Here is a 9,386-nt window from a genome sequence, read left to right as displayed (position 1 = left end):
AAGGCATTTAACATAAATTTTCTCTATGTAGATTATCCACCCCTGTCTTTATATGTCATTTTTGCTATCTGACTTGGCTTTGATAACAAAAATGTCAGTCCAGGGTGAGTGCAAGAAACGCCATAAATTCTATGAACAACCTGTTAAAGCATCCAGTCATGCTCATATTGAGGTGTCTCGACACTGGCTGTGCTACCATAGGCGTCTGGGAGGCGAAGCCATGCAAAGCAGCCATGTGAAGAGTTCTTTAGTTTGCAAAGTGCTTTAGATTGTGAAAGTGAAGAATACACAACAGCAATAAAGTACAACAAGTATTAAAAGTAAAATAATAAAAATATTACAACTATAAAAAATTAAGGATTAGAATTAAAAATGAAAAAACCAAAAACAATTACACACTTTATTTATCTTAGAAGCTGGACACCAACTGTGGAAGGCAATGTAACTCCTTAACATGCTGGGGTTTCATTTTTGGAATTAACTAAACAAATCAAATAAGTATCCTAAGAAGAAGAATTCCTAGCTCCTAAATGCAGCAACCAACAAAATACTTAAGTCTCCTTTTTAAAAAAAGATGCACGCACTTCTGAAAAAAAAAATTGACGTTGAAATGAATCTCAAATGAGTCTCAAGTTATTTTAAAATGTGTGTGCATTCATATTTAGTGGAAAGTCATTTCTGTCACGTCATTTGTCACGACATACAAACAATAAGTTGGACGTTCAGGCTTGCACCTGTCAGTACAGATTGTAAATCAAATGTAAATGTAACTCCTTATGTAACTAACCATGTAATGAGTTGCATAATTCATAACTCAACTTCAAAGTGTTAAATATTTACCTGTAGTGCTACTGACTCAGTGACGCAGTCGTAATGAATGAGCTCTTCAGCTTTGCGTGCTCATGGACTCCCCTCTGTCTCCTGCAGGTAAGTAGCATGCCAGCAGACAGGTGAGCGGATTGTTGACTGTATAAACGAGGACTCTGGCAGGATGTCAGGAGCTCCCATGGTTTAGCAGGCCTTCTGCCAGCCTGGCAAATGAAGGCCTTATATCCCCCCACCCCTCCCCCCCAGCATGCGAAGGCATTCTACCCTCGCACACACACCTGATCGCAATCCAAGCTTTCCACCCTCGCCCACTTCTCTTGGCCTTCTTCAGACCATCTGATTTGCCATTGTGAAGGGCACAATGGCACCAAACCCTGACCAAATAGCGGGAGTGATCTCAAGCACGCCATAATAAGCCGCTTGAGTGAAAAGGAGCCAGCAGATCATTGATGAGACTGAGAATAGTCTCCAAAGTATCGGTGGAGTGGTCATTATGGTGCAAAAAATGAACCGCATGTTCTTTTCTGTGCAGGTCAGGCTCATTTTCCATCAAGTCTTAAAAAGATGATTTATTCAGTAATGTGAGCAAAATAAAGAAAACCATGTTGCCCAATGTGCAAAGTTCTAGTACACTTCTACATATAAAGGCTGCTAAATAGGTTTGGGCTTGAATGTGCCTATCAAAACTCTTAAAAATAAAGGTGCCAAGAAGCGTTCTTCAAAGTGACGCCTTGGATGAACCAGTTTTGCTTCCTTGATGAAATGTTGAATGGATGCTTCTTTAAAGAACATTTTTTGCAAATTAGAAGAACCTTTTTAAAGGGTTAGGACCCTCCACATGATGCAAAGGTTCCACACCAATTAAAGCTTCTTTTTTCCCTGGAATATTACTAGTAATAGTTACATATATAACTGTGACCCCTCAAACAACTATTTGAATACATAAGTTTGCATTGTTCTTTGCATGATTATGGTTATGATTAGGGTTACTTTTTAAATGGTTCTTTATAGCACCAAAAGGGGATAAAACCTTTTTTTGGCACTGTGTAGAACTCTTTTTGGTACACATGTCCGTCCAAGCCAAGAACCGTTTAGAATCATATATAAAATTTAGGAGAAAAAAGAACTTTGATTGGTATAAAACCTTTATGTTTTGTTGAAGTCCGTTATACTTCAAAAAGGTTCTTCACACTCATTTATCTCTTGCTCATACGTTTACAAAAATGATTCTTTGAAGAACCATGATTTAAAAGGTTCTTTAGGAAAGCATAAGTGGCTCATGTACAGCGTTATTCTAAAGAACTTTTATTTTTAAGATTGGAGCTCACGTTTTTGCCCTAAACATTTTTTTTTCACATTCTTGCTCGCAGATGGAGGCGGGGCAAGTGGTCAGTACAAAACCCAAGCGGGTCTGGCGCTCAGGCACTTAGCCAGTTTTAATTATGTATGCCCAGCATCTGCTGTCAAAATAACCTCCCCGGTGCTTGCCCCTCATTAGGGTATCAATCTGAGGTTAGCGCTATTCTGGCCTGCCTGGGACAACACATCCCATGTCTGGCTTGCGGAGAAACCAGAGTGGGAAGCAGCAGCTGAAAGAAAGACACGTCAGGCCTTTCTCAGTCAGCCTTGATATGGGTGGGCACAAAGGGCCATCCTGAAGTAGCCCTGGGGAAGCTAGGCCATGTCGCTCTTTTGTAAAGCTTTAGTAGAGGTGCTGTGTTTATCCCGACGGCCAGGCATGTCGCACCTGTGCCCTCAACTGAGGCTGTCATCTTCCTTCCCCGGTGAGCTGCGGCTCTCACAACTCATTCTCCAAAGTAAAGGAGTGAAAATCATTTACTCTCAATAATTAAGAGACGTCACCCCCACCACTCACACTCCCTCATAGTGATAATTACAGGGGCTTCCAGATGTGTTAAAACTACAGATTTTTGCAGTTTGATGGTACAGCGTCACTGTGAGGGATGTGCAGTGTAAATTGAAGCCAGTTACGTGATACTCACTTTTCTACAGTACGGTTCAAAAGTCAGAACCACCCATTCATTTTGCCCCCCTAACAATCCAGGCTTATTACATACATAGATTTATTATTCAGTAGCTACAGGTACTTCAATGCAAACTAATGGAGCTTTCTTAGGTTACAGAAATGTGTGATAAAACGTTAGGCCACCCAGCAAGCCCATGGTTTGTTAAGGGGTTAATTTCCAGCCAAAAAAAAAAAGTTAAGCAAAAGCCATTCATTTTTCAGTGTCAGGTAAAACATATTTAACAGGAAATTACACAAAAGCCTCAATTTCTACATATAACAACAACATTGTCTGTATTTAATGTGTCCCCTCTTTGCTTTTATTACTTCTCATGCTTTTCCGGAAAGTTGCTTTCAGTGTTTTAAAGAAATTTGCAGGGATGTTTTTCACGCTTCCAAAGTTCAGTCTTAGAAGTTGGTGACATTTATTACAATCCAGGTAATCCTGAACACATTTAGTGAGGTTGAGGTCCGGACTCTGGGCTGGTCAGTGCATTGTTCTGAGAACACCAGCAGCTTCCTTGTTGATTTACAAATTTTGTCTTTATTTGTCTGTTTCTTTTTCTCAGAAACAACTTGTTGACAGGTGCGTGTCCTTTCAGACTCACGCCGTTGTGTTGGACAAAAACATCTGTGGATTTTTTAGATCTGACACAAGAGTGGAGGTTGATTATCCATCCATCCATCCATCCATCCATTGAAGGCAGGATACACCCTGGACAGGTCGCCAGTCCATCGCATGGCAGACAGACAGACACAGACAGCCAAGGTTGATTATCTCATATCTTAAATATGAAAGCATTAAGTGCTGTTTATCTGATGATGAGTTTTAGTGGTCTACCAGGTCTTGCATGGTTGTTAGGAGTTCCATTTTTTCGCTGTAAGTTTTAATCATGTTTTGGAAACCTCTTCTTCTGTCTTGACTTCCTTTGACATTTCCTTACCTAATGCAAAGGGATGAAATAGTTTATTTCCTAAAAAGAATCACCTGAGTTTGTTTTTAAAGGCTGTTTTCTACTGGAAATGAATGATGGGTGGTCTCTGCATTTGTGCTATGTTGTATATACAATCCACTTTTTCTAACTCTCTTTTCTATTTTAGAGAAGGCTTAAAATATTACCCCCATTAATGTTCAGTTATTAACGTATCCATGCTTAGCCAACACATACATTCTTGTAGAACTATCTACAGCTTATTTAACCCAGCAACAGTTGTTACAAAAGAATGCCCTGCATGGATAGTTGGAAAGAGATCAGAAGACAGTTTTAGGCACAAAAAAAGATAAGCGCTGCAATCAGTCATTATTAAACTGACAAAATATCAGATAATATTACATGTACTGAAATAACTATGCCATTCATGTTAGTGCTTCACCAGTCCATTAAAATATCTACATGATTCAGTCTGTTAGCAGAAATACTGTCTCAGCCAACCGCAGACAGCGGCTCAGCATATTCAGATATATGCAAATGAGCCTCCTACGTAATGAACTGCTGCCTCTCAGATGGTGAACCTGGTCCAGTGTTGCTCACAACCAAACATGTGTTTATGTAAATGATTGCATCTCTCATACCTCAAAAGACCACTTTGGAAAGTTTGCTTTGCTTGTGTTTGCTGAGAAAAAAAAGAAAAAATGTGCTTGTGTAGAGTGCAAACTCTTTGTCTGTTCTGTCATTTGCTGGAGGCAGATTTCTAACTCCATCGTTTTGCATTGCATCTGCACTTGTGGTTGCCCAGCACAGTGAAGATCTGTTAGTAAAAGCCTTAACCCTTTCAGTTCCACCCACCTCTCACAGGCTGGCGAATTCTGCTCTTGTCAAGATCTGTGGAGAATTAGTTGAGTCAGTGGGTAAAGCTCAGGGCCTACTAGGCCTTCTGAGATGGTCTAACGATTTCTGGGAACTACAAAATGTATGTCTATATTTTTAGTTCATTTTTATTCAAATGCTTGTATTTAAACACTGCAAATATCACAGTAGGTTGCTCTCTTGATTTATTGTTAAGCTCAGGATGTAAACAAAAGGTTTATATTCAGTAAACGCTGGGCAGAAGATGGACTAATTAGGATCATTTTTCTATGATACAACTAGGCGAGCTCTCCCATTGATTAGGCCTTCAACATATTAAACTAATCATAATGAATTAACCAATCAGACTTTGATTCCTAAGAAAAACATTATTTTAGGCTTTCTGGAAGTCCTCGATACATCACTGACTGAATACAAGCGGCAGTGGAATCGTAGGTTGTTAGAAATGGAGAATAAAAAAAGAAATAAACCATAAAATAAAAATAAAAAATATGCTAATATGTCTTATCACAAGCTTCAGGTAAAACATAGAATGTCTTTTAGAGGCCTCCGATGTCCTGGTTCAACCTAGTGTGGCTTAAAAATGTTCAAGTGAATCGCTATTAGCTTAGTGCTAACATACAACTAGAATCCCATAGGGACGCTAGCAGAAATTAGCATTATCGTTGTTTTACTCATGTTTTGACCGAGTTTTGACATTTACAGCTCAAACGGGAGGCCAAACTGTAAGTTATGGTTTGCCATTGAGTTGCATTCATCCATAGCAATTACGTAAGCTGTCCTGAGGTGACCTATTTTCATAAATTCAAAGAGGGAGGAATGTTATTAAACATTTATCCATGACAGTTCAGATATTCTGACATGCTTACTCACAAGAAAATGACTGCTTTCTGTGATTTTTCAGTAATGTACGGGAAACACACACACACACACACACACACACACACACACACACACACACACACACACACACACACACACACACACACTCTCTCTCACACACACACATACACACACACACACACTCTCTCACTCTCACACACACACACACACTCACTCACACACACACACATACACACACACACACTCTCTCTCACTCACACACACACACACACACACACTCTCTCACTCACACACACACACACACTCTCACTCACACTCTCACTCACACACATACACGCTGCAGGATTTGGGGGCAATATTCTGTTTTTTAGACCATGAAACCAATCCAATGAACTTTCCAATCCTGGAATGTAATTTTGGGTCCCAGGGCTTAATACCGCAATCCTCTAAACATGGATTTGCATAATCCAATTTTGACCATAATACCATGAAAATAATAATAATAATAACAATAATAATAATAATAACAGCTATAGTCATGCTTTCGTTTTAAAGGCCACATGTAATTGTTTTTTCTCCTGCAGAGGCGACTTTGAGTCATAGCGGTCACCGCCCTGTGGAGAACACAGCAGGATGGGCAGCCCCCGTTCATGTCACAAAAAGCATTATAAATACAGCAGAACGTTATCAAAGACAAGGCCACCTGTTATGCAGGAAAAATGCTGAGTTACTCAACAGCAGCACACCTGATGGAATCTTCTTTGCTTGACAGGGCCTGTCAGCAGGAACCGGGCTGTAGGCGTCTAACCCACAGCCCAGATGTTAAGATGGATCTGCTGCTCTCAGAGGTGGCAGATGCTCCATTATATCAATTGTCACTTAACGCGTTCTTTTTAGAATTATAACCAGCCCCCACCATCACCATCACCAGCAATGCCATCTAATAGGCTTAGACACATAAAAAATAGAGGGTTTAAATAAAATAAAAATCAGCATTTCACCTCCTGGCCTGCTTTCGCCATTCTCTCAGAAGCCCCTTTAGGAACATTAGAGCTCATTTCTTCCTGCTATCACTGACTGCTTAAAATATTTAACCCGGGCTTAGACAGCTTAGTGCAAATATTGTCAAATCCCATATTCCCTCATGGCTCCGAGACACTGAATGGAGGCAAATGGACAATTTACGAGGTGCTTGGGCTAATATTCACTTGAGAGTGAAATAAGCTTCTCTTATAGGTTTTCTCATTTATGCTGTGATGGTAAATAACACCCCTTAAATCTCCCCAAAGCAACAGTGAAAGAAAATTACACACCTTATGTACCCTAGAGATGCAGCGTTCTGCTTAATTTATGTGTAGTGTCTCACTACTAAATAAGTGCATTTGCTAGTATCTCAGAGTTCTGCAACAGAGCCAATGGAAAATAGAAAATCAATGAGGAAGCTATTTTAATTTGCCCAATGCTGGTGTTTTTGAAGCAGACTCATATTTCAATAACAACATACAGCTTAATCGGACAGCAACTGGAATATCCTCCAAAGCAAAATGACACATGTATGAAGAATCGGTCTCTCTTACTCAACTACTCCTCCCTTTAAACAACAGGGGAATGATTGTCATTATGCAGGTGGTGAGTTTTAAGCCTGATACATTCTGAAAAGTAGAGATGCTTATTTGGAGAGCTGTCATAGAAGATACTAGGTTCCTTAAATAACTTTCAATGTTTTGGCCATTCAAATATTCAGGTTTCATCCAGTGTTTTGCTGAGATTCCCTATTTGAGTGCAAACTGGGGCAGTCAGTGCAAGCATTCAAGTCAAGTCAAGATGCTTTTATTGTCATTCCATCTATGTACAAGTACATATGTACTGATTCTGACTAATTGAGGTCTCTCAGTCAGAAAATTCAGGACCTGGGAAATCCAGGACCCAAGAGGTGTTCAGGTCCAGCAGGCTTAGTTTTTCAATCAGGTACTGAAGGAGGATGGTGTTGAATGCTGAACTGAAGTCTATGAACAGCATTCTGATGTAGGTCAAATGTTTTTTTGAGTTGTCACGGTTCTATATAGAGAATAGATGCTTGCTCTTGAGTCTATGGGTTTTAGTTGAGTCTTGAGCCTTTAATAGAATTTTCCAAAGGATGTACCTACTAAAAACTGCCAGCTTCAAATAACAAACGTTTCATTAAGGAAAAGCCTTCAGTTTGGATTGGATGGACAAAGCTGAAGCGTTGTGATATTTAAAGAAAAGAAGCAACTTAAAACCGTTAGTTAGCTTGTAGTTTAAGCTAGGTATCACAAGAGCTAATCCAGCTGAAGTTTTGGTAAACTTTAAAGAATTGTGATCTGTAACTTATTAAAACGTCAGCTATACTAGCTTCAACTTCAACGAAATCATTTGTACTATGCAAACTACAAGCTAGCCAGTTGTTTAGCTGTTAAGCTGTTTCTTATTTCCTTCTGTCCATCAGATTGAAGGCTTTTCTGTATTCAAAGGCACAAACCTGATGCTCCTGGGAGCTGCAGGAGAACAGTGTTGCAGTAAGGGCTGTGCATGATTATAGCAAAGCCAATATCATATATGTAAGGTTGGAAATGAAAGGTTTCATTCCATATTATGAAATCTGTGTTGTTGTTTGTCACGAGTCAATTAAGGTTGATTGCAGGTCAAGTCGCAGGTCAGCTTGCTTCTCAGGTCTATATTTCTGACTTCAGTCCTCATTTTTGATATATACCGATCAACCATAACATTAAAACCACTTCTTTGTGTCTGCACTCTTTAGCTTTAAAAGAGTACTAGCCCAGGCTATAACTCCTTTAAAGGACCAGCTATGGAAATGTACTTCAGGAAACTAAAGATGGACCACATATCCCTTATTTTTAAGACTGTACATCACCACCCTGCTGCCTAAACCTGAGCAGTCAAGCTCTGAGGACCAGCACAGTGTCCAGCATGCCCCCTTCTATCCTCCAGAGGGAAGCACAGCCTGTGGCTAATGTAGCGGTGTCCCTGTGTCGGACTCCGGACCACTGCCCATTCCACCTGCCTACCTACAGTGAGCCAGGGCAGCACAGGCTCCACAGCACGACACCTCACTGTCAGATACAACTGCTGCTACTACTGCTGCTGCTGCTGCCGCTGCTGCTGGCTCTGGCCCCCTGGTTGGCATCGTAGGAGAAGGAGCAGTCATAAATCAGCCATGGAGGAGGACATAGGAGTTTTATAGAAACCTTTCAGATTTTGTGGAGATTCTTTAAGCTTTAAAAAGGTTCCCTAGGTTATCTCATTTCCAAAAATGGTTCATTAAAGAACCACCCACTGAAAGGTTCTACAGGGAACCAAAGTGTCTTTTCATGGCATAGAGCCCTTTCTAGCAAGAACAGGCAAAAGCATTCATTCAGTTGAATGTAGATGAATGTAAAGAGATTTGAAGTCATTTGGAGCATTTCATTCAGCAGTCCATTCCTCATAAAGGTTTAACACAGCTGCTGTCCTCAAATGGTGTAGAACAAAAACGGATAAAGAGGACACAGTTCACCCGTACAAAACAGACGTCTTGTTTAGTCACTGGCTCAACTGGCTCATAGTTGATTATGTGACCAAATTTGTTTTTGAAACCTCTGAAAATGGACAAATATTTAATACACAACAGAAACGACATCTTTTGCTGATACGTAGCCAGCGGCAAATTTGGATGCCAGGCTATGGAGCCTTCATGCATCAGTTGCTTGGCAGTTCTGTCACCTTTTATTTTCTCATTTTCAGGGTTTGCAAAAAGATCCGTTGTGATACGGGTACACTCTTAGCAGAAAAAGGGTTCTGCATCTTATCGAAAAAAGGGTCTCTAATAGCAAATGTGGTGCTATACACTCTCAGAAAAAAGG

Source organism: Pygocentrus nattereri, chromosome 27 (assembly GCF_015220715.1).
Source record: "Pygocentrus nattereri isolate fPygNat1 chromosome 27, fPygNat1.pri, whole genome shotgun sequence".
NCBI classification, from domain to species: domain Eukaryota; kingdom Metazoa; phylum Chordata; class Actinopteri; order Characiformes; family Serrasalmidae; genus Pygocentrus; species Pygocentrus nattereri.
Note: the sequence above shows the minus strand (reverse complement) of the source record.